This window comes from Eubalaena glacialis, chromosome 17, assembly GCF_028564815.1.
Source record: "Eubalaena glacialis isolate mEubGla1 chromosome 17, mEubGla1.1.hap2.+ XY, whole genome shotgun sequence".
Taxonomy (NCBI): Eukaryota; Metazoa; Chordata; class Mammalia; order Artiodactyla; family Balaenidae; genus Eubalaena; species Eubalaena glacialis.
The window spans coordinates 50,044,655-50,053,379 of NC_083732.1; the positions used below are offsets into that span (position 1 = coordinate 50,044,655).

The 8,725-nt window shown below is 44.6% G+C and overlaps 1 pseudogene; it reads left to right on the forward strand.

Moving 5' to 3' along the window:
- Positions 1-968: 968 nt before the first annotated feature.
- Positions 969-1,598, forward strand: LOC133077042 (ADP-ribosylation factor-like protein 2-binding protein; annotated as a pseudogene).
- The last annotated feature ends 7,127 nt before the right edge of the window (positions 1,599-8,725 follow it).

The following is an 8,725-nucleotide window of genomic DNA, read 5'->3' on the forward strand; positions in this document are numbered from 1 at the left end:
AGAAAAAGCTCCAAAAAGCAAACCAACAGGGATCATCTCTGGGAGGTGAAAATTTCCTTCCCTTTGTGCTTTTATATTTTTTTCTAATTTTCCTCAATGCTTATGCTTTATTTTTAATTAGGAAAAATAATACTTTTTTTTTCAAGAAAGATTTTCACATCACCTCAACGTAGTTGTCTCCAAAAAGGAGAAGAAATCAAATCTTTCCTGATACAGAATTATAACTGCGTGAGACGACTTTAATCGTGTCACTTGTGACAGGGAGGAAGAAAACGACCAGGAGATGGAGTTGATCAATCAGCGAGTTCCTGCGGATACTGACATTTCAGTCTGTACTTGAACGCAGACGGGCAACTCCGGTTTTCCTTTAGGTGAGCAATGCCTGCCCTCTGCTGGTGATTCAAAAGTTAGCTACCAAGGGCAAGAGTTTTTCTTTCCCGGCTTCCTAAAACAAAGTGATGAAGAAACAAGAAATATAAACTCATCATTCTGATTATAAAGCCATTCGTTTTGTTATTTTGGGTTTTGAATTACTTTAAGCGTAGGAGAGAAAAGTCTGTTGGTTCACTTTCCTTCTTGGGCCAGTAGCACAGCCGGTCCTCGGGCTGGGACTTCAAAATATCTTGTTCCCAAGTCAGGAATTCGTTCAGTTGGCGGGAAGGAGGATGGTTCGGTTTGTAGGGTGTAAGAAAGCAGGGGTGGCCGGCGGCAGCGGTGCGCTTAGTGAGGCCTGGCCGGGCTTGGAGGCCGGCGTGTGGTCGCAGCCGGGGAGCCTGAGGCCCGGGCCTCGCGCGCAGGCGCCACCCGGCTGGGCCGTGAGCCAGCCGTGGGCTCGGCGGCGAGGCCTCCGCGGGGCCGGTTGGGTCTCTGCGGAGCAGAGCTGAGGCTGCGCCCGGGCCCGGGCCGCGGGCGGGGTACAAGGCCGGCGGGCAGCTCGCCCGCGCCCGGTGGATGAGACAGTGGCGGCGGCGATGGACGCCCTAGAGGAAGAGAGCTTCGCGCTTTCTCTTCCGCCTCTGATGCAGAATTTGATGCTGTGGTTGGATATTTAGAGGACATTATCATGGATGATGAGTTCCGTTTATTACAGAGGAATTTCATGGACAAGTATTTACTACCAGGAGTCTGAAGACACGGAAGAGAATAAGCTCACCTACACGCCTATTTTTAACGAATGTATTTCTTCGGTAGAAAAGTATATAGAAGAGCTGCTGGAGCGGATTCCTGGATTTAACATGGCGGCTTTCACTACAACTTTACAGCACCGTAAAGATGAAGTGGCCGGTGACATCTTCGACATGCTGCTCACGTTTACGGATTTTCTGGCTTTTAAGGAAATGTTCCTGGACTCTCGAGCAGAGAAAGAAGGCAGAGGACTGGACTTAAGCTGCGGTTTAGTGGTGACTTCATTGCGCAAATCATCTTCATTGCCAGGTTCCCAGAACAGTATGCGGCCCCAAGTCCCACCTCCAGGTATTGGGATCATTCTGGACATCACCAGCCGAATAGACTGGGAGAGGCTTTGGCTAATGAGGTCAGAAGAATACATCTCGGAAAGACTGACTGTTCTGCAACCCTTCATTAATGTTAAGTATTGATGGGTCAGAAGAAAATTACCTGACCTTCCAGGGACACGTTCTTGTCTTCAGTAACCCTAGTACTCCTCCCAGAGTAGACACCTCTCTCAGGGGCTTCTGAGTCTGGCTCCTGCAGCAAGCCCAAGCCCAGCATTCCACCTGGGGGGGCCCTTCCCCAGCATACCTGTTAGCATGTCCATATTGGGAGAACGCACCATCACCAGCTCTCTTGCCCAGCGGGCCTTGCATGTCCCACCAGGCTTTCTGTGCACTCACAGCTTATATGGGTCAGAGTTTCAGTCCTGCAGCCTCTATGGGGTTTTTGGCTGGGAGTATTTAATCTAGAGTTTAACTCAAGCTAGCTGCCCATCTCAAGATTTCTGAAAATGCTACTCTCACAGCTAGTCTTGGCTGTAGAAATCAACTTAGAGAGATGTCCTCTACCTAAAAGCTACATGTGAAAAATCAATGTCTGGGCTTCCCTGGTGGCGCAGTGGTTAAGAATCCACCTGTCAATGCAGGGGACATGGGTTCGAGCCCTGGTCCGGAAAGATCCCACATGCTGCAGAGCAACTAAGCCTGTGTGCTACAACTACTGAGCCTGCACTCTAGGGCCTGTGAGCCACAACTACCGAAGCCTGCGCACCTAGAGCCCATGCTCCGCAACAAGAGAAGCCACCGCAGTAAGCCCGTGCACTGCAACAAAGACCCAACGCAGCCAAAAATAAATAAATAAATAAATTTATTTTAAAAAACAGAAAATCAATTTCTAGTCTTCTATGTGTAGTCCTTGTATCACTGTCTTCTGCTGGTCCTGATGTAGTCCCATTGTTTCTACAACTCGTTTACGTGTTTTTGAAAAAATATTTTTATAGATGAGTACTCAGGCTAACCTAGTGGATATAATCTTGGAACTTCTGTGATTACCCACTTCAAGACCAAAGTATTATATGCTGTGTGCTTTTTAGCTGTTAGTGCTATGAAAGCAAAAATGCTTTCTGTGTTGGTATCCCTATTTTACTGGGCAACAACGAATATATGCTGGAAAGAGTCTAAAAGGTTTCCTTTTCTTAGAGCATGTTAGTGTTTGTGCAGGTTTGCTTAAAACCCTTTCTCTGTAAATCAGCTCCTTAGGTTTCCTGTTGGGATAGGGGCTCTGCACTTCCTTCTCGCTGTCAAAATAATCCCACCAACATAGCGTTCTGCTGGTCTAGCTCAGCACAAGTAGGAGATAACAAACAGCTTCACTGGTCATCTGTCTGCTTGGATTGGTTTGGTTTAGTACAATGTTTGATAGAACATTACTGACCAGAAAACATGGATGTCACATCCCTCGAAAGAAAAACCATAGTAGTTCAATTCCCAATGTGCACCTTAGTTTTTTTGTGGTTGTTGTTTTTATTTTTCTTTTTCAAGTAAAAATAAGAATCTCTACTGACTTTTCACTTGGCTATTCTGGTTTTAAAGGATGAGCTATAGGCTATGTATTTTTCTGTACCAACGTGGTGCTTATTAAATACTTTCGTACCATTAGTAAAATTTGAGGTGTTTTACAAAAACAAAACAAAAAAAAGAAAGCAGGGGTGGGCGAGTTCCTGCCTGGTGCCTCAGGGCAGGTAAGGGGTTTACACAAAATAATGGAGAGGCCTTGACACCAACAGGAATCGGATGCTTTCCTAATTCAAGAGGTTTGATTAGGGCTTTTTCTGAATTAAGCTTGATTGGGTGATAGCTTTAGGAACTTTAGATTTCTCAACCTCAGCACTATTAACTTTCAGGACTGGGGCTGTCCTATGCGTTTCAGGCTGTTTAGCAACATCCCTCACCTCTACCCACCGGATGCCAGTAGCACTCCCGGCAAGTTGTGACAACCAAAAACACCTCCAGACATTGCTAAATCCTCCCCCACCCAGCCCCCAGGAGAGGAGACAGAATCGCCCCCTGCCGAGAACCACAGCTTCAGACCCAGCTTTTTCCTTTTAAAACCTGGGTGTATTTACAACCCATCAGGCCCATTGTGTGCAAACCAGCAGGGATGTGAGGACAAAGCACAAGGGGTTCAAGACGCCAGTCACCCTAGGCCCAGCCCCTCAACCTCCTGGGGCTTGGTTTTATCAGCCGTGAAATACTGTTATCATAATTTTATCTTGCAAGACTGTTGTTTGTTTAGTTAACAAAAACTCGTTAAGCACCCATTATGTGTTAGGCTGTGTGGTGAGGACGGGCATGTGGAATAAGCATGTCAGAACGTGAAATTACCGTGAAGAACGTGAAGCGCTACATGTATGTGCTTCTGCGGTAAAATGAATAATGAACCTTTGGAAGGTGGCACTTTTAGAAAGACCGAACACAGGCTCACAACCTTATTCACATTCCTGAAATGCAAAAAACTCTGAAAACTTTTTCTTTTTTCTTTTCTTTTTTTTTTTTGGCATCCATTTAGCATCAAAATCTATTTGCTGGCAAAACCTGACCTGACATGGATGAGGCTCTGTACATTTTTTATCGATCCTGCTGAGTATGAATGGTCATATTTTTCTGCACAAATATTAATGTGTTAGGTCAAGGGGTATTTCCCCAGACTGTGCTGAGGGCTTTAAATTATATATAACATGCTCACTGCTTTACTTTTCTAAAACCCACAGCAGCTGAAGGCCAAAACAGAGACAGAGCCAGGGGTTTTGAATAAGGGACTATGGACCTGGTCTGTGTAAATTAGCAGGGAAAGAGCAACACAGGAGCTACACCCTCACCCCAGAAGAAGCCATTGGTTCTCAGCTGCACCTTGTACCCAGCCAGGCAAACTGTGAGCTTATCGTATGAGATCAATGGGAAAAGACAGGTGTGTGAGTTTGTGTGTAGAGCGTGTGAACTTTGTCCCTGGCTCAGCAGAGGAGCCCCGTCCAAAGACCACCGGTCACTCTTTTCATCCATCACCCTGAGAGACAAGAAGCAAAACCTTTCCTCCAAAGGGCTCCTGGTCACAGATGTGGCCCAGTCTCCTTCTGTAGCCACCAGCTACAGAAGCCACTCAAAACAGTCCCTCCCCCCATCTTGGTATTAATATATTTGTTCATTTCTCAAATATTTGTTGAATCTCTACTGTGTGCCAGACACTGAGCTTGCCACGGAAACTTTCCCCTTTTCTTTCTTTCCTTCTTTCTTTCTTTCATTTTTTGATATGTCAGTATTCTTTTTTGTTATTTCAGAAAATGGCAGAATAGAAGGAAATTTTAAGGTATGATCTGAACCAATGAGTTATTCCATGATTAACAGATGTGAGTTCTTTTTCCTTTATGTGATATATATGTGTAATTGTTACCAAGTGGTGTATGTCTTTAGACAGTATGTCCCAATTCTATGGGTTAAAAGTGGTTTTGTGTTATGGTTAATGTAAAGGGAATTTGTCTTAGAAAAGCACTCATTCACAGTAACTATTTGCTGATGTTTGTCTCTCCTCACTAGACTATCTACTCTTTAAGAACTTCTTTGTGTTTGCTAACTGCAGGTGCTTAATAAATGTTTGAGGAGGGACTGAAAGAATGATCTTCCAGCCTTCTGGCTGAGAATTCTCTGCCTTTACAATTGAGCTCGGTGACTGTTTCCTAGTCTCTTTATTTATTTGTTTATTTATTTATTTATTTTTGGCTGCGTTGGGTCTTTGTTGCTGTGCGCAGGCTTTCTCTAGTTGTGGCGAGCGGGGGCTACTCTTTGTTGTGGTGCGCGGACTTCTCATTACAGTGGCTTCTCTTTGTTGCAGAGCACGGGCTCTAGGCATGCGGGCTTCAGTAGTTGTGGCTCACGGGCTCTAGGGCGCAGGCTCAGTAGTTGTGGCGCACGGGCTTAGTTGCTCCGTGGCATGTGGGAATCTTACCAGACCAGGGTTCGAACCCATGTCCCCTGCATTGGCAGGCGGATTCTTAACCACTGTGCCACCAAGGAAGTCCTGTTTCCTAGCCTCTTGAGACAGACGACAGAGATGCAGGTAAGTCTTACATATGTGCAGAACTTTACAGTTTTCCAAGTACTCTCGCATACATTGAAAATCATTTTTAGATTAAATTAATCCAGAAAATAAAACTTGACCACAGGAATGGTAGCAAGTTTTCCTTTTACACTGACTGCAGTTAGGAGAAGTTGTTTCCTTCCTTCCAATTGGTCCACTAAATTGGTCTTTAAATGCAGAATTTGAAAGTGTGAATTTCAGGGGCTTGGAGAAGCATCACTACCTTCTTCAACTGAAGAAAAACCAAGTCGAGACTTTAAACAGCATCAAAGGCAATCCAGGTTGAGACTTAGCAAAATTTTGTTGAACATAAAATATCTGAAGCAGTGGAATGCTTTCCTAAAAGAGGTACAGAATCACCACAAAAATGGTGGTTCCAAAATTACTCTCGTCATCCAGTTTTGTTTTAGTTTTCCTGTGGAAAAACCTGCAGGAAAATATTTGGCCACCAGAGGGTACTCTACCAAAATCCAAAGGCACTCCCTCAGGGAGCTCCCTATAAAACGCTCAGATATTGAAGACCTACCAAGGGCTAGTCTCAAAGCTTTCATGGTTGTTTTCCCAACCAATTGTCCATAAACTGTACTCCATGGGGAAGCACTGTATCTTCAGCTCTAGCTTTCCAGATCACGACACCATTTCTTAGCGACAGAGAGTCACATGGGATCAACACTGCCCCAAACTGGAGTTCTATGTCAGCTATAGCCCTTTTGCACTAGTGGGACCTGTCTTGTTGCATCTGCTCATGAATATAGAAATTTACATAAGGTTAATTTATGTTTTCCACTTCTCTTAAGTACGTTGATGATGAATAAATCAGAACAATATGAGAACATATGAGGCTGTTGCATTTAATTTGGCAATTAATAATTAAGAGAACTATTTGTCATTTAGAAATACCACAATTAATCCTTTTACCATCTGGATCTCTTGTAAATTATTCGATTTACTTAATCCTTGTTTACTTTCATTCAAAAGCCCTCAAATTTCACTAATTTGGCACACCAGATATTCAGCTAATCGCCTTAGTAGAAACAAAACAAAATATAAAGGAACTTAGCACTGGAACCACTCTGTTGGTGGGAAAAGGATGGGTGTGGGAGAGACCTACCTTCCAATCCCCATTAGCCACCTGTGGGATCCTGGGCAAGTCACTTCCTGCCCCTAAACTTCATTCTCTTCCCTCATAAAATGAGAGAGGGCTAGACTGGAGCAGAGGATTTTACTTTTTCTTTTTAAGTGAACCTGTTCTTCTGTAATGGAAGGGGAAAGTCTATCAATGTCCTGGCTCTAGGGAGATGGCAAATGGGTTCCATTTGGATTCACCCAAGTTCAGGGGGTTTTCCCTTCCATACCGTACCACTTCTCCAGGTCTCCAGAACCACGACCCCCATCAGTCATGGGAATGGGGCTCATGCATGTGGGACAGGTGTTCCAACTGGAGTTGTCCACATGAAGTCAGAGTCATGGGGTCCAAGTGTGCTCAGTTACCTGTTTCAGAAGCTAAACAGTAGATTAAGTGAGGGATTTATTTCTCTCATGTAACAAGGAAACTGAGTAGCAGGTGCCCAGCTCAAATGTAGCTGCTCAAGGACCAGGCTCCTTCTACATCTCTGTTCTGCCATCCTCAGCAAGGGGTCACAAAGTATCTGTAGCCTCTCTGGGCATCATGTCTCCATGTCTGGCAGGAAAAGGAGAGAAAGGAGAGGGCAAAGAGCCCATGCCAGCTGAGTCTGTCCATTTTTATTAGGAAAGCAATAGCTTTCCGGGAAGCCTCATCCAGTGGAATATGGAAGGCTTCATTCACATCTCATTGGCCACAACTATCCACATGACACTGAAGGAAGCCTGGGAATTTTTTGATGGGCACATTGCCCCCCGAACCAAATTGGAGATAGAGCAGCACGGAAAAAGAGGTGCATGGAAATTGAATAGGCTGTTAGCTGCATATGCCACAGGGATGTGGAAGTATTGGGACATAGATGGAGGTCCTCGTGCTAGTCATTGGATGATACGCACATGTTTGTCTAAAAGGGAGTCCTCTCCAGACACCAAGAAATCCATTATCGAAGCTCCTCCTTATGGGGGACACAGTGCTCACTCCAGTGGAGACTTGGTTCCTTTGATACCTAACACAGGTGAGCCATTCATCCATGGCTTATGTGCCAGGGGAGCCTGGCAGTCACTAGATGCTGACTGACTCTGCACCTATCAGAGTCTGGGTCCTCACCCAGGGACCTCCCACTATTCACTACACCCCTCTTCCCCCTCTCCCAGCTCTGAGTCCTTCCTCAGGCAGGAGTGTTTGCCTTTCCTCATTTCCCAAATCTCTGTTCTACACACAGGAATCTGCCCTTTTGGAAGCCCAGGCTTTTGAAATTGACAACCAAAGAATGCTTTCCATTCTTTGTCCCTCTGTTTTCTCTGAATCGTCTTCTCCTAAGGCAATGAACACAGAAAGTCAAGCTCACTGAATGGGTCAAGGACCCAGGGATATAAAGAAACACCAGAAACGAAAAACAACTTAGATTTTAAAATATTATCCCCCTGCTCTTCATGTGAAATCTTACCCAGAAATCCAAAATGTAAGAGAAATAAAAACTAACCAGTATGGTTAAGGGGTGGGTGGGAGATGGGAGGAACCCAGGACCCTCCCCATGAGGCCTGAGAGAAGTCAGCCATGGAAAGTTAGAAAATTCACCAAATTGGAAAATCTCTATGGTCCCTTCCAGCCTGAAAGTTCTATGATTCAATGTTAAAGAGCAAACTTTTAGTCTGTTTTCCCAAAACTTGAAAATAGTCCCACATAATAAGTGTGACAGATGAAATAAAGGATGATTAATGTGGGTGTGTTCCTAGCCTTTCCTTAATCCTGACCTTACTCTTTGGCCTGTTGCAGGATTTTCAGCTTCCCCACACTCCGAGTAGGGTTTTGTGATGAGGAATCAGCATGGAAAAATGAGAAACAAGAAGAGACACTTGGTCAAAAAGCTAAGCATAGAAATAATATATGACCCAGCAATTGCACTCCTAGGTATAGACCCCAAAAAATTGAAGACACATACTCAAACAAACCGTGTACATTCATGTTCATAGCAGCACTATTCACAATAGCTGAAGGTTAAAAACAACCTAAAATGTC